Raw genomic sequence first — 17,295 nt, 5'->3', positions numbered from 1 at the left:
TAACAATAAGGTTCAAGTAGTTAAAAGGTAGGGTAAGAGATATTTTTGTTGGTCAAAACAAAAAGTTTTTTGTTAAAAGGTTAAAGCACTATATTCTGATAGTAGTCATTGCTATAGAGCGTTTGTTCAGTAACAGGAGTCTCTCCAGCTCTTTGATAGACAGAAAATACATGTTCAGGTAGGTGACAAAATCTCAGCCAATCAGGAGAGAGTACCCATTGATCAGCTTCATTCTTATCCACCTGTTTCCGCGGGAATTTACTGGAGCAAAAATCCTGTGTGGGAAACATCCTGCGGGGGGACCGGAAGTAGGAAATAGCGGCTCAGTGTGTTTACATTTGCCAGCAGAACGTAGCTGTACTGCGAACGGGCCTTTTGCATGTAGTTGAAGCGCAAGGGGGCGGGGGGCGGGGGGGGGAGAGAGTCAGCGCACTGAAGTCAAGGCACAGACTACTGTGTTGTTGACGGACAACGGATGCACGCTTATGAGAAACAACACAAATAAAACCTGGCAAAACAGTTGCGTGCATTAGCGCAAGATGAGGATAAATGAAACATTCAGCCTAAATGTCCAGCAACTACTACCAATACTTTTGTATTTGAAACCTTACATTTCTCTAAATATTATAAACTCTTAGGACAGCCTAATACAAATATAATTTATGAAAAGGCTACTATAGGCTACAGTGAAGTCGGACTGAATGACTGAAACGTTTTTTCTTTTTTAACTCTCTTGGTGATTATCTGGCACAGTAGTTGTGGATTAGCAAACTGGACATTAATGCTTCCTTTTCGCGTGCGAATTACTGGACATTTAGACTGAATGTTTCCTTTACCCTCATCTTGCACTAATGCACGCAACTGTTTTGCCATGTTTTATTTGTGTTGTTTCTCATAATAAGCGTGCATCCGTTGTCTGTCAACAACACAGTAGTCTGTAGTGTGCCTTGACTTCAGTGCGCTGACTCTCTCCCCATGCACCGCCCCCCCGCCCCCTTGCGCTTCAACTACATGCAAAAGGCCCGTTCGCCAGCTGCGAACGAGCTACGTTCTGCTGGTAAATGTAAACACACTGAGCCGCTATTTCCTACTTCCGGTCCCCCCGCAGGATGTTTCCCACTCAGGATTTTTGCTCCAGTAAATTCCCGCGGAAACAGGTGGATAGAGTTCCAGTTCCAATTGTGTCTGCTCATTTCTTTGTGTCATAACTTCAAATTTCACTTGTTTAATCTGTAGCCTGTCTGAGTTCTATATCCTGACTGGATAAAATTGGTATCCCGACCTGAAAATGCATTTTAAAGAGCTGGAGAGACATGGAGACTCTGAACAAACACCCCATAGCAATGAGTACTATCAGAATATAGAGCTATTTAACACTTATTTTAACCAAAGAAAATCACTTGCTCTACCTTTAAGTCAAGTCAAGTCAATTGTATTCATGAAGCACATTTAAAAACAACCAGAGGCCGACCAAAGTGCTGTACAGCATGAAAATTGTATACATATATCAACATATACATCAACATCAATGTTTGAGTTATAAGACAGCATAACTCTATTCTAACATGTAATGGTGGCAGTGACACACATCCAACAAAAAAAGGCGCCAACAAAAAGGCAGACAGACATGTCAGAAAACTGTACAGATACCACATACTATTTCTGGAAGGGAGTGTGTGACAGACAAACACATGTGAGCAGGTGTGTTCAATAAACTGCTGATTGCACCTCTAGTCTAATCTGAGTTCCCAGAAGTTTTTCGCCTCGCATACAAACGGGAGCGGCGGGGAACTTCTGGGCCAAAGCCCTGGTATTTCTGGGCGGGATGTAACTTACGCTCAGAATCTGAGCGGACACGCCTCTTACCGGTCTACTCGTCTAAAAAGTCAGACGAGAGGCAAACAGCAGTACACAACAATGGCGGCCGCAATTTCTCAAGGGGAAATTGCTTCCCGTCGCTCCTATTTACATGTAAGACCCACTGCATGTGGATCCCGCCCCCTTTTCTTCATTGGCTGTTGATTTGAATCAGAAATCAGTGGCCGCGCCCCTGCTGTCCAGGCTTTGAGCCGAAGCCTCCCAGACTACCTCTAGTCAGGTTGAGGCTGGGCAGAGCTATGCTGACAATTTCATGAAGTCACAAAAACATAATATGGACCAATAAGAATGATGAGAAGGTAGGTAAATTGGCAGTGTAAAGCAAGGGTTCCCAAACTTTTCAGTCTGTGACCCCAAAAATAATTATATTTGAACTGGGGACCCCCAAAATAACCAGGGACCCTTACCCTGACAATCACTTGGAATTTTAGGCATTACGTTTAGTTTGACTCGGTTCCACAGATAAATATTGACAGAAAATAGCAGATCTACAAGCTAACAGCGCCTCGCAGTGCAAGGCGTTGTGAACTTGTAGATCGGCTATTTTCACAATGTTTGCCTCTTTCTTAAGTAATATTTGACAGTTTGGCCAATTTGGTATTAAAAGTCATTACATTGTAACTTTAGAAATGTGCAGATACCCTGTATACACTTACACTGTATGTTGGTTTGTTTACTTGAGTGAGAAAACAATGTTGCACATTAAGCTAATCATCTGGGGACCCCACAAACATAATTGAGGGACCCCCACTGGTGTAATGGAACTGTCAATCAAAGCTAGTTTGTACACGCCCACACACTAAGGCAGCAACTAACGATTATTACCATAATCGATTAATCGGATTATCGCACTTATTTAGCAATTACCTTATCATTTTTATTTTAGGTTGTTTTAGGCATGTTCTATCTAACAATAAAGACAATACAGATGAATAATTAATTAAAAAGTACATGTTATACAATTTTGCTCAGCTGCTGATTAGGCTACTACCCATTAAAATACATAAATACATATCAAAATAAATAAAAGCCACCTTATGGTAGCTTTTCTCTTCTTCTGACTGCTTGATTTGATTAAAAACTAGAAAATGTGCTCCTCGGAGCACAAGTCTCCGCCAGCGGGTCGTCTTGGTAGAACGGGTCGTCTTGGTAGAATGCGCGTGGTTTTTGGTGTTCTGCAGGGGCGACTGAATATGTAGTGTCTGCATCTAAAAAAAAATCTTCTTGAAGCAATGTGTCATATGGGAGTCCTCGTAATTGAGATGAGTATGCTGAGATGAGTATGCTTTCTTAGCTTTGGCCTTCTGCGCCTTTGCTTGACCAATGTTAGGTGTTCTCAGAGGGACACACGCACGGACGGGTGATTTGTACTGGAAGGTACTGTTCCAATCAAGACTGATTGATCCTGTCTTACCTCACTTCAAAAAATATAAATGGCTTTTTGAAGTGACACACCTATTTATAGGATTTTATTTCGTCATGCGTCCCTCTAGCCAATCAAAGGCATTGGTGTCAACATATTGACACGTGTCACGTGGAGCTTGACCAATGTTAGCTTGGCTAGGAGGGAGGTGAACACACGGCGGGACGAAGCGAAAACATACTCTCCGCCTCCGGTGGAGACAAAAATATTTTAGGCTAAAGGGTAACAGTACTCTTTTAAATGGATACATGATAGCTGGGCACTAGGGACATCTGGGCACCTGATGAAACATAGCCTATTTTATTCAAAATATTAAACATAAAAATATTAGAAAAACGGTCTTAAGTAATGTAAAGTATACATGAAGTGAACATGCACAGTACATCATTATCAGACTTCATTTTATCCTTCAACTTCTCTTGTTTATTCCCCAAAACGACTAGGTTTTGCAGCAATTTGTAGTAATTGTAGAAATATTAGACCTTAATTGTCAAATGTTAAAGCATGTTCTAATCCAGGGGTCTTCAACAGGGGGTCCGGGACCCCTAGGGGGTCCTCAGAGTAACTACAGGGGGTCCGTCAAATGTTCGTGATAGGATTTATTTATTTTCTACATTAACCACTTGAACCCTAGCATTCCTATTCTGAGGAGAACTTTAACCAAATATAGCCAATCAGTGAGCTTGTAGATCGGAGGTTTGGTGTGAAAAAAGATCAGACCAAGTACAGAGTGAAAGGTCAGGTTCACTAAGTATTGTATTGACAGTTTAAAATACACATTAACATGAATCCAACATCATAGTGCAACATCTATGAAATCTATGAAAAAGTTTAACCTGCAACACAATTTTATGCAATATGTAGTGGGGGTCCCTGCTTCATCTCTCTCAACTAGGGGGTCCTTGGCCTCGAAAACGTTAAAGACCCCTGTTCTAATCATGTATACTTTAAAAACGTTTCCCAAATATTAAACGTTTTTTACATTTTGGACAAAATAGCCAATTTTACTTCGAGGTGCCCAGATGTCCCACTCCCTAGCTATAGTGCCCACCTATCCTGTTACCTTGCAACCTTGCAGACCCAGACCCTACAGTAGTTTAATGGGTGTCTATTTACCGAAGTCGGCGCGGTGGGGAGTGGCAGTGGGGAGCTCTATGATCCTCAGTGCTCGGATCCGGTGTACCCATGGACACAGGGACTTTCTGCACTATGCCCCGTAGACACTCCAAACATGTACAAATTGAAAATAAAGGTGCTTACCCCCAAGCCCCAAATGTTAACTGTCTCTACGCGGTAGTAGTTTAATGTAATAATCCATATCTTTCAATAAAGAAGTGTTTTAATGCCGTCTGTGGCCGAACGCCATTTTTTCACCCTCGTTTACTTCCTGTTTACATTTAGTGTAATTCCGGGTTTCACCGGATGCGCCCCGTCACTACCCACTGTCCATCTGGAACTTCCGACAGAATCGGCCACAGACGGCATTAAAACACTTCTTTATTGAAACATATGGATTATTACATTAAACTACTACCGCGTAGAGACAGTTAACATTTGGCGCGTGGGGGTAAGCACCTTTATTTTCAATTTGTACATGTTTGGAGTGTCTACGGGGCATAGTGCAGAAAGTCCCTGTGTCCATGGGGGGTGAACCCTACAACTCTCGTAGATTGAAAACGTCAGAATCATAAATACGTCTGCGAGAGTTGTATTCTACAGCTACTACGAGGCCACAACGAGGCGATCTACTGCATAATGCAACGTGCCTGCTCTTGAAATGCTCCCGCATTACATTGTGGACTTAATTCCATGCCAAGCAAGCGCACAGTAATACTTAGTTGTTTTCTTTTTGCTTCGCGGTAGTTATTGCGCATGCGTCGGATTGTAAGGGAGCCGAGAAGGTTCATTCCATAGCTTTAGCAACAGCTAGCGCTTTACAAAACAGTATATTAAACTGGGGAAACAGCCGCGATTGTAAAAATAAAATAAACGGCGATTTGTTGCCAATTAATAATCCATGATCAAATTCGTTGGCAACGAATTTAGTGATCGATTTAAATCGATTCATTGTTGCAGCCTTACTACACACACACACAGCACCTGATAAGAAGAGGTGTAATGAACAGTAGAAGTGAAAACACCTGGAGGATTTGAACAGTAGAAGTGAAAACACCTGGAGGATTTCAGTCTGTTCAGTAACACATTGAGCTGGGAAAAAAATGGAGCAGCAAGGTCAGCTGAATCCACAACACTTCTGCTGTTCCATTTGTCTGGAACTACTCAAGCATCCAGTGACTGTTCCCTGTGGACACAGCTACTGCAGAGGCTGCATCGAGGGCTACTGGAACCGAGGAAACTACGACGAGTACGTTTGTCCACAATGCAGAGAGACCTTCGACCCGAGACCAGTTCTGAGGAAGAACATCATGTTGGCTGAGGTGGTGGAGAGCCTGAAGAAGAAGCCGGCGGAAGAAGAAGGACTCCAAGCTGATGTTCCTCCGGAACTAGCCTCTATCTCCAGGCTTTCTCCGGAACCAGAAGAACCCAAGACCAGAGCCGAGTTCTTACGATACACGCGTCCGGTCACACTGGATCCGAACACGGCACACCGACGCCTGTGTCTGTTTGAAGACAGGAAAGTAGCTGTGATGGACAAACTGCAACCGTATCCTCATCACCCTGAGAGATTCGATAAGGTTCAGGTCCTGGGTAGAGATGCTCTGACTGGGCGCTGCTACTGGGAGGTGGAGTGGAGTGGGAACCGTGTTGACATAGCGCTCTCATATAAAGAGATCAACAGAAAACAATTCTTAAATGAGATGTTTGGCTGCAATGATCAATCTTGGTGCTTGGGGTGTTATACATCTTATAATGGAGGTTATGTATTCAGTCACAGAGGCAGCAGCACTTATTTCCCAGGTGGTGTGTCCTCCAGGGTAGGGGTGTACCTGGATCACAGTGCAGGTACTCTGGCCTTCTACCAAGTCTCTTACTCCACCATGAGTCTCCTCCACAGAGTAGAAACCACATTCACCCAGCCCCTCCATCTTGGATTTGGGTTTTCCTCATTTGGAGCCACTGCTGAACTGTGTGACTGGAACTGAACTGATGGCGCTTTAAACAATTTTGTTGGTGGTTTTATATTTGCTATATTATAACAGGCATGTTTAATAAAGGCCTTGAAGAAGAATGCCTTGGATCTCTTTTCTTGTAACACATGAATGTATTTTATTAATCAATTGGGTATTGTGTAGTTTTCTAGAATGGGCTGCACTGGTACTAAAAGTGGTGATTTGGCTCATAATCATAGGGGAAAGTCTTTTTGGTGCCATCTTGTCTTGTTGGGTAGAAACAAACTCTTACTACTTTTACTGTCCCAAACTCTTACTTTTCAGGATTCAAATTCAAAATAAATGTACTTGTATTTGGCCCTGGATCCTATCTGAAAATATTTACAATTTTAGCATAAAAAAAAATTGTTGCACTGTGTACTTTTAAAAACATTCAATTCAACTGTAACTCAGAGAGTGTACAAATAAACCTGTGCCATGTATTCATCGGTGGAAAAAGTACTCACTTTTTTGGGGCGAAAGTATGAATACTGTACCACACCATACTGTACTCCTTTACAAGTAAAAGTCAGGTATTCAATATTCACTTGAGTAAAAGAACAAACGTATTGGCATCAAAAGTAAAAGTACTCATTATGCAGACTGTCATTTCACAAGTTTGAAAATAGCAGAGCTTGTAGATCGGCTATTTTACAGGGCTGAAGTGGTTAATATATGTTTTGTAATAATCAATTACAAAGTACAAAGTAATTGTTGTGGAGTAAAAGTAGTACCTCTGAGAAGTAAAAGAACAAAATTGGAAGTACTCCAGTAACGTGAAAATACCCCAAAAGTTTACTTAAGTACAGTACTCTGCCGAGATAACTCAGCTTTCATGAAACCGATTCATGGTTGATCCTGGATAAATTAAACCAGGATAGCTGATAAATCCCGGCTTAATCCCCAATCTAGATTTGTGAAACAGGCCACTGGACTGGCAGGACAGCCCAAATCTGATTTCCTATCCAGATTAAAGTGGCTTTGGTTTTATACAGTCTGAACAAGGCTAATAGTTCTCTCACTTTTTTTGTGCCATGGACCTCCCAAATAGATATACATTTGGCCGCGGACCCCCATCTGAAAACGTTATGTGCCAGGGACCCCCAGAAGAGAAGATTTGTGTTATTAAATTGTTTAAATTTTTTCATAAAATGTTCAAAAATAGCTGATGTACAAGCGAGCTTGTATATCTGCTATTCTTAAATAGCCAAGGGAAGACATTTAGCTGGGACCCCCTGGAACCCCTCCGAGGACTCCTACTTTGAGAACCTCTGGACTCCAATCTGGATAGGCCAGGGATGTCAGGTAGGAGTCAGGACACCTACTGGTTGATGAGTAGTACTGCCTCAAACTCATGACACACACACCACTACACCAGCTGCTAGCATCAACATTCACTAACCACATGAACTCTAGTGTCCCTATTCTGGGCATAAATTAAATTAGCCCTCATAGTAAATGTAAGGATTAGTCTAATCAGTGTGATTGACAGGAGAGATGATCAGAGGAGCAGAGTTTGTACCATTATGGTTAAAATGTGGACAGAAAAATGGGTAGAGTTTCTCAGTGAAGGTGCAGCCAGTAAAATAGTAGAGATGAACTGGTCTCCACATCATAAAAGGAGACCAGACCCTCCTCATAATCCACACACACTTTCTGGACCTTCTCTCTTACAGGGAGGAGTACACCAGGGTAGCCAGTAAGAGCCTTGTACTTGCACATTTCTCAACCCTATAGACCAGTAACCAGTGTTGCCAGATTCTGTGAGAGAAACAAGCAACCAGATCTAGGAAAACCAGCCCAAAAGAAGCGACTATATGGGCCACATGAGTACTTTAACATGTACATCAGCTATTTGAAAATAGCAGATCTACAAGCTCACAACGCGTTGCGATGCGACGCGTTGTGAGCTTGTAGATCGGCTTCATGAAGCCTTGAATTCATGGAGATTTTTTAGTTTTTGACGCATTTCTGAGCCAATAATTTGATGGCCGGGTGTAATTCCTTTGAGTCTCCTACCGGATACATTAGCGTCTTTCCGCTGGTAATCAAATGATTGGCTCAGGAATGCAAATTTTTTCTTTTGGGTGAACTACTCCTTTAACCTTAACCTCATAGTAAAACCTTCCTGGAAGAGAAACTTTGTTTTCCTTAGACACAAGGACGATAAGAGAATCTCTCTGTGTTGTCTGGGAGATTCTTCCATACATTTCCATCACTCACTTGTTTTCCATCCTCAGACAGGATGAGATGGGGATTTGCTGTATCAGGGTCCAGAGTAGGCCTGCCATGATTATTACATAATCGCCTACTCGCTATTATTTGAGATGGTCACAATTATTTTGCATAATCGTCATAATCGTTTCCATGTTGAGAAAGGTTCATACATTTTGAAAAAAAAAAAATCTGAAATAGTGGAAATAGCCGATCTACAAGCTCACAACGCGTCGCGTTGTGAGCTTGTAGATCGGCTATTTCCACTATTTTGTTACAAATCTTTAGTATGAAATATTAACCCATTTAGACCTGTTGTAACCTATACGTTGTTATACCTTTCCATCCGGGAGCCACCTCTGTGTCTCATTAGTTGTTGCTATACATATAGCAGAATAATTAGTTTTTTTTATTTTTTATAAGAATTTGAACGTTTTCAGAAAACCTATGTTAGGTTTTAGAAGGCGTTTTTAGAATCGGCCTCAGGTCTTTAAATATGGCGTACTTTGGCCATAATACATCATTTATTTTGATTATTGGTACTAATTTCTTTGTGTATTTAATCTTTTTTGTCATATCTGGCCCCTTGCAACTTTAGTTTACAAGGCCTAAAAGCCATACAATTAAATCGTTAATCGCAATTACTTGTATGACAATTAATCGTAAAATTTCACAATCGTGACAGCCCTAGTCCAGAGTTAGCCTGGTAAACCCCCCTCCCTCCGGAAATCTCATTTGCATTTGGTTTCAGGAAGGAGGGTCTGGGATTGCTCACAGAGTAAAGCTGCCCGAACTGCTGCGCATTCGAACCAATCAGCGGCTGCTAGGGGCGGGATCATCCAATCACCTGCCTAGTAGCTTGAAAAAATGAAACTCCGTCTGTCATCGATTCTGCGACCGGAGTCTCAGATGCAAGTACGCTGTGAAACAAAATGTGTGTTGCAAGCTTCTTCCATTTGACGGAGTGAGGTTAGTCCAGAGTTGCATCCACCGCATATTGCTGGATCCTTCTCAGCTCATCATCACACATGTGTCGTAACCCGGGGCCCCCTCTGTGCGCCCCCTCCGTGCACCACGTTGTATAACCCAGCTTACTGCTGCCAGTCGGCCACAAGTGGTCGAGGCGCACTGTTGCTCCAATCTGCACATTCTATTTTAATGCAAATTGGCCCTCATAGTAAATGTAAGAATTAGTCCTTGTCAATCGGTGTGATTGACAGGAGAGATGATCAGAGGAGCAGAGTTTGTACCATTAAGGTTCCTACATGGAGCAAAGTATGGGTAGAGTTTCTCAGTGAAAGTGCAGCCAGTGAAAGAGTACAGAAGAACTCTGGTCTCCACATCATAAAAGGAGACCAGACCCTCCTCATAATCCACAAACACTCCCACTTTCTGGACCTCCTCTCTTACAGGGAGGAGGACATCAGTGTCAGTAAGAGCCGTGTACTCATTTTCATTCCTCAACACTATAGACCAGGAACCATCATTGGGTCTCGGAAAGATTCGTCTCTTCCTGTTGATGGACTCTCTGGCCACTCCTACATCCCAGGCAGTCTTCCCTCCAACCTGAACCTCATAGTAAAACGTTCCTGATGAGAAACTTTGTTTTCCTAAGACATCGACCCACAAAGACGATCTCTCTTTGTTCTCTGGGAGATTCTTCCTTACGTTTCCACAACTCACTTGTTTTCCATCCTCAGACAGGATGAGCCAGGGACTTGCTGTATCAGGGTCCAGAGTTACATCCACCTCATATTGCTGCATCCTCCTCATCTCAGCATCACACAGCTCGTTCTCCATCTCTTGACTGACTGAGTGTCTTCTCCAGGAATGGTGTCCAGGAATGGTGTCTTCTACCAGGAATGGTCAGTTTTGACTTCTACTCGGTGCTCTTCAGCTTCTCTTTCACTAATGTCCTCAAACTGTGTGGAATCAGCCTTTAAATCCAACTCCTCTGATCTCGACTCTTCAAATATGACATCAGTTTTGCCCATATATGGAGTTCCACTCGACTCCAGGCCGGCCTCCACATACTTTTGATTGTAAATATAAGGTAGCAAGCTATATTATGCTTAGATCATTTTGATTTATATTAAGATACATTTCCACGACTGTAAAGACAAAACGGAAGTGGGGAGGAGGCTTTACTTCCGCTTTATATTTTAATCATGATCAGAGCTTCCGAGTCCCAGACTGTATGATCGGAAACATTTGAAAATTGTGGGAGGCAACAGTCTGGCCACGCAAGACTAATGCTAGATTAATTGAAAACACAGTTTAAATTGATACATTTTCTAACATTGGACATTTAAAATGGAAAGAAAATTACTTCTTCACGCATTACCATATCAGTCACCAGAACCAGGGATGTGTGTGTTTTAAATGTCACAATGCATTGTGATGCGACATGTTGATTACATTTATTTAACAACTTTATGGTTTTGTTATCACTGGCTTCTGCACTTTTTGTATTCTTTTTTGCACTTGATTATTTACTCTAGTAAAAGAATGTTAATAGGACTTATTTTTACGTGTTAACACATTGCCTGCCAAAGACGCGTCCTTTCAAATCCAACGCGTCCTTTCAAATCCAACACTTCACCGCCAAAGACGCATAATGTGTTCATAAAAACAACATCATGTGCAGTTTTTAATCATCATGTGGGTCAGTAATGTGTTTTGATGATGAAAAACATTATGGTTATCACCACTCGCACTACTGATGCCAGCCATGTACACCCAGACACAGACCAGAGCCCTGTCCGTCTGACACCAAAACACTTCAGTCAGGGGGCATGACCTGAATTGTCTCATTGACAGCTACAGAAAGCGGGTCGCCTCTAAATAGAACCTCTCTAAATATGGTTCCTGTCGGGCAGAAACCTTGTATCTCCATATTTCAACTTTCAAATGTTTTCATTCATTTCTAAATTAATGCCTTGATTTTTTCTTTTTAAATATTTACCCAATGAAAAGAGCTTGTGACTAAATGATAACTAAACTGGATTCATTGGAACACAGGTTATTTTTCCCCCCCCATTTCCTAAAAAGTAATGGTTTTGGACATACGGTACCAGGTTTCAGTCCGACAGCGATGATGACATACTCATGTGGCCTCTGGAGACAACAAGCATGACCTACAATGATCATGATCTACAAGCTCTATGAGCTTGTAGATCTGCTATTTTTGAAAAAAAAAGAAAACAATCGTGAAAATGTGTGCAAATCCTTGAATATATATATATATATACAGCGGCCAAATACATATAATATTGGGGGCCCTTGACATGAAACAGTTTGAGAACCACTGATTATAGAAAGTTTTTTTCCCGAAAAACTGTTAGGATTTAGAAGACATTTCTCTGCTGTCCGGCAGGAACCAGCTAACTCCAAAATGTTCATTTTTCAGGAAATGATAAAAAGTGGAGTTAAGAGGTTTTGTTCATCATTGATAAGAACAGCTGAATGGACCTCCAAGCTCACAATGAGGTTGGAGGTCAAAAGGGGGTGGAGCCTGGAGTCAGCAAAACCAGCTAACTCCGGTGGACTTCGCTGGTTTAGCAGAACATTTGAGGATCCAATGGAGTTAGCTGGTTTTGTCAGAAGCACTTTTTAATGCTTTTCATTGGTTCAATATTTTTTTTACCAACACACAGACGCAAAGGGTGTTCAATGGCCCTGATTTATGGAAAAGCGTCAAAATGGAGTTAGCTGGTTCCAGCCGGACAGCAACGATTTGTAGAATCCTCCAGAAGCAAAGATTTGATTTACAATTGTTCGCTTTCAAAAATATGTATTCAAAGATTTGTCCCAAATGTTCACGATAAAAACAAAACAGATCTACAAGCTCATAGTGCGGCACTCGGTGCCACGTTATGAGCTTGTTTATCTGCTATTTTTGAATAGCCCAAAGTATGAGATAATGGTTAAAAGTGGGTTAAACCAGGGATGCCATCCTGTGGACTTGACAAGTCAAATAGCGTATTTCACATGACTTTTTAAAGAACTCATATCAAACGTGGCTGTATAGGGCCTACATCAGTGGTTCTCAAAACATTTTCATGTCAAGGACGTCTAAATCCATACTGTATACAGCAAGCTTTGTGTTATTGTGAGTTTGTAGATCTGCTATTTTCCGAATATCCAACGTATAAAATAGGGGTGGTTAAGTGGTTAAAAAGATTTTGATGCGGACCGCACTTTGAGAACCACTGTCCTTATACAAAATTCAGGAGAACCATGATGAGCATATTCTGTAGCCGTCAGTTACAGTGTATTTCAGAGACAACGGGAACAGTGATATATTTCAGTGGTTCTCAACCTGTGGTTCGGGACCCCCAAAATATATTTTAAAAAAATTTGGGGGGGGGGGGTCCCTAGATAATTAGCTTAATGTACAACATTGTTTTCTCACTCAACAGTAAACAAACCAACATACATTATTAGTAGGGGTGTAACGATACGTTTTAACAACGATTCGATACGTATCACGATACTTGGTTGTCGATACGATACATGAACGATACAGGTTAATTTAGAACGATACGATACGTTTCGATTCAGCGATTTAGTCGATACGATACATGAACGATACAGGACAGGTTAATTTAGAACGATACGATTCGATTCAATGATTTAAAATCGATATAGTAACTATTTATTTACCCAAAAATTCTGTGTGAAAAATAAATACCTGGATACTGGATATAAACCCCTCTTTCTCTTTTCTTCTTCTTAAAAGTACTTAGTATTGATATAATTGATTATTTGCATTGCAGAACGATTCGATACGATTATTTGCATTGCAAAACGATTCGATCCGATTCAAAGTCAAACGATACGATATTTAGCTGTTTGCATATCGATATAGTAGATCGTTGAAAATTCAAAACGATGCATCGATGCAGTTACTGTATCGTTACGGGCCTAATTATTAGTGTATACAGGGTATCTGCATTTAAAATGAAGAGGAAAGAAGACCATTAGGCTACTGCGTGAAAAGTAACCAACAAAACAGGCTTTTTTTCTGTTCTGGCCCCACAGTGGTGGAATGAACTCCCCACTGATGTCAGGACAGCAGAGTCACTGCCCATCTTTCACCGCAGGCTGAAAACCCACCTCTTCAGGAAACACTATCCTTCCTCTTCGCCTTGCCTACTTGTTGTTAACTAGTTGTACAAACGCTTGTTTTATTTATTGGATCTTGTTTATTCGATACACTTATTTGTTTTAGCTCTTGCTCATTTGATTTTCCTATTTTGTCTCATCTGTTTATGAAAGTAGGTAGCTGATATATTGCACTTTTACTTTAGTGCTAGGTATACTCTTAGTTGCTTGTTTTAGAAGAGAATGCACTTAAGACCTCTGGTGATTGGTAGTTTCGTTCCCCACCTATGTTGAATGCACTTATTGTAAGTCGCTTTGGATAAAAGTGTCTGCTAAATGACTGTAATGTAATGTAACAAACTATACGCAGTATTCAATCAATTCTGGTGTCTCAAATAAGCCACACAGTTGTTGGCTATTCTTATTTCCTCATGCATGTTGTTGTTCATAATAATTCCATGTGCCCTGAATACCTATATCCTGGAAAAGCCATTGAACTGTTGCCATTTCTGTCCTCAAAGACACCTTCCAAACCAGACGCACACATTGTCTGTTCGTGACATCATGGAGTCTCATTTCATAGTGGGTTGGCAGTGGTGGAAAGTAACTACAGTAAGTACATTTACTTAAGTAGCCTACTGTACTTCTACTCCACTACATCTGAGAGGCAATATTGTACTTTTACTCCACTACAATTATTTGAAAACTTAAGTTACTAGTTTCTTTTCAGATATAAATTATGATATTATGAAACATACATTAACCACTTTGGCCCTGTTTTAAACCTAGGCTATTTGAAAATAGCCGATCTACAAGCTCGATGCGACGCGTTGTGGATCTGCTATTTTCAAACATTTTAGTACTTTTACTTTTGGTACTTTAAGTACATTTTTATGCCAATACTTTTGTACTTTTACTCAAGTAAATTTTTAATTCCGGACTTTTACTTGTAACAGAGTACTTCAGAGTACTAATTGCAGTATTGATACTTTTACTTAAGTAAAACATTTGAGTACTTTTTCCACCACTGTCTGTTCGTGACATCATGGAGTCTCATTTCATAGTGGTTGGTGACGAGCAATGTTTATGTTCACAAAGTCTACTGAACTATCTTTGGTGCAACTTTGAAGCTCATATTCCCTTCTTCTATCTCTCCATTCAAAGTGCACTAGACATGGCTGTATCAGCCATGGTGATCTGAGTCCTTTAATCTAACGTCCACAAACACAAGAGTCCAACCGTGATTGGTTCAGCCCAGTACGCTCTGAGAGCGTGTCGCCGTAACCAGTGTTGCCATGTCCGCTTATTAGAAGCGACTTTGGGCTTGTTTTTCTGTAAAGCTGCTTGTAAATATTGGTGGTTGCGGGTTGCGTTTTCTTGGGGGGGGCTTGTTTCTAAAGTCTAGTTGCTTATTTTGGGCTTGTTCTTAAACATTTTCATGGCAAGAACCCCCAGATTAATATGTATTTGTCCACAGACACCCCCCCCCCCTCCATCTAAAAATATTTTGTGCCAGGGACCCCCTCCCCCCTACAAGATTTGTGTTGTTAAATTGTTTCCCCTAGGATTTGTATCTATTTATTTATTTTTGAAAATAGCATGTCACAAGCTCACCGCATCGCGACACGCTGTGAGCTTGTAGATCGGCTATTTTCAAATAGCCGTATATAGCCTATTGAAGCTTCTTTTTTGGGCTTGTTTTCATAGACCTGGTAACTTACTTGTCTGGCAAAATCTGGCAACACTGAACCTCCGTAACTGAACCTCTTTCAATTTCAAAACGCGGCCCTGGACCAGGCTGGACCTCACCTGCTGGACGCCGGAACTTCAGTCCGAATAAGCCAGGTCAAAGGTCACATTTACAGCGTCTAGTTATAGGTCAATCAAAGCAGTCCGACTCCAGACATGATTTACAGTAACACCTATGACATAATCTATCTAACACCATACAGTATGACTTTGAATAATCCAACACCATATGACTTCAACACACATGGGGGGCGCTTAGAGAGACGGACGTACATAGTTACTGAGGTCCGTTGCGTTGGCAACCAATCAACACGCCCGTCGTCGGCCCCTTGTTTATCGCACACGTCACGGACCTTCGATCCGCAAGGTTTGACTTCTTAAGTTATCCTCGCAAGTATTTAAAAGCCAGCCTTTTGCGCTGCCGCGCATTCCCCCGCGTACTTATATTTTTAGACGCTTTTATCTGGTCTGGTAAACAGCTACCAAGCAGCAGTGTTGTGTACTGTATTTAAGCCTACCTCCTCCTCAGGGGATGACAAGTGTTTCCCCCCAACCATCGCCATAATGAAGCCGAACACTCTGTGTTCTCACACGTTATGTAATGTCACCCAGCAGATACACATCAGAGAGAGAGAGAGAGAGAGAGAGAGAGAGAGAGAGAGAGAGAGAGAGAGAGAGAGAGAGAGAGAGAGAGAGAGTCTCCGGTGTCTCCCTGTGGCTTTTGTTTGCTTTTTAGTCTTTCTAGACATGAGTTGATGACAAGGCTCAGTGAGTGAGGGAGAGTCTCAACTGAGTTGAGGGCTCACATTCCTCCTGTTAATCTAGCACGTCTACCCCCCCCCTTACACACACAGAGACACACTCTGTGTGTGTGTGTGTGTGTGTGTGTGTGTGTGTGTGTGTGTGTGTGTGTGTGTGTGTGTGTGTGTGTATGTGTGTGTGTGTGTGTGTGTGTGTGTGTCCACCATACTCCACCACACTCCCACCCTAAAAAAAGATCTAGAACATCAATGACAGCCACTTGTTTTTGCGTCCCTCAAACCCCTCCCCTCCAAGGGTCCTCTGGCGTCTGAGAAGACCTGATGGACCACCAGTGGTGGAAAAAGTACTCAAATATTTGACTTAAGTAAAAGTACCAATACTGCAATGTAGAAATACTCTGATTAATAATAATTAAAAATTTACTTGAGTAAAATTACAAAAGTATTGGTATCAAAATATACTTCAAGTATTGAAAGAAAAAGTACTCGTTACGCGGAATGTCCCGTTGCTCAAGTTTTCAAATGTATAAAATTCATACAAATCCTTTGAAAATAGCAGGCATTGTGAGCTTGTAGATCGGCTATTTTCAAATGGGCCGAAATGTATATTGGGCTGAAGTGGTTAATGTATGTTTTGTAATAATAATCAAAATCTACAAAGTAACTAGTAACTAAAGTTTCCAAGTAATTGTAGTGGAGTAAAAGTACAATATTTGCCTCTGAAAAAAGTAGTGGAGTAGAAGTAAAAGTATTGAAAATGGGAAATACTCAAGTAAAGTCAAAATATGTCAAAAGTGTTCTTAAGTACAGTACTTGAGTACATGTACTTCGTTACTTTACACCACTGCCTCTCTCTCTCTCTCTCTCTCTCTCTCTCTCTCTCTCTCTCTCTCTCTCTCTCTCTCTCTCTCTCTCTCTCCTCTCTCTCTCTCTCTCTCTCTCTCTCTCTCTCTCTCTCTCTCTCTCTCTCTCTCTCTCTCTCTCTCTCTCTTCCCCCCCCCACCCAACATCCCTGACCACATAGGCGGCCAGCCCCTCTAGTCGTCCAGGCTGA

Source organism: Gymnoscopelus braueri (assembly GCF_963280865.1).
Source record: "Gymnoscopelus braueri genome assembly, chromosome: 9".
Classification (NCBI taxonomy): domain Eukaryota; kingdom Metazoa; phylum Chordata; class Actinopteri; order Myctophiformes; family Myctophidae; genus Gymnoscopelus; species Gymnoscopelus braueri.
The sequence above is the reverse complement of the archived record's forward strand: the minus strand, read 5'-3'. Positions refer to the sequence as shown.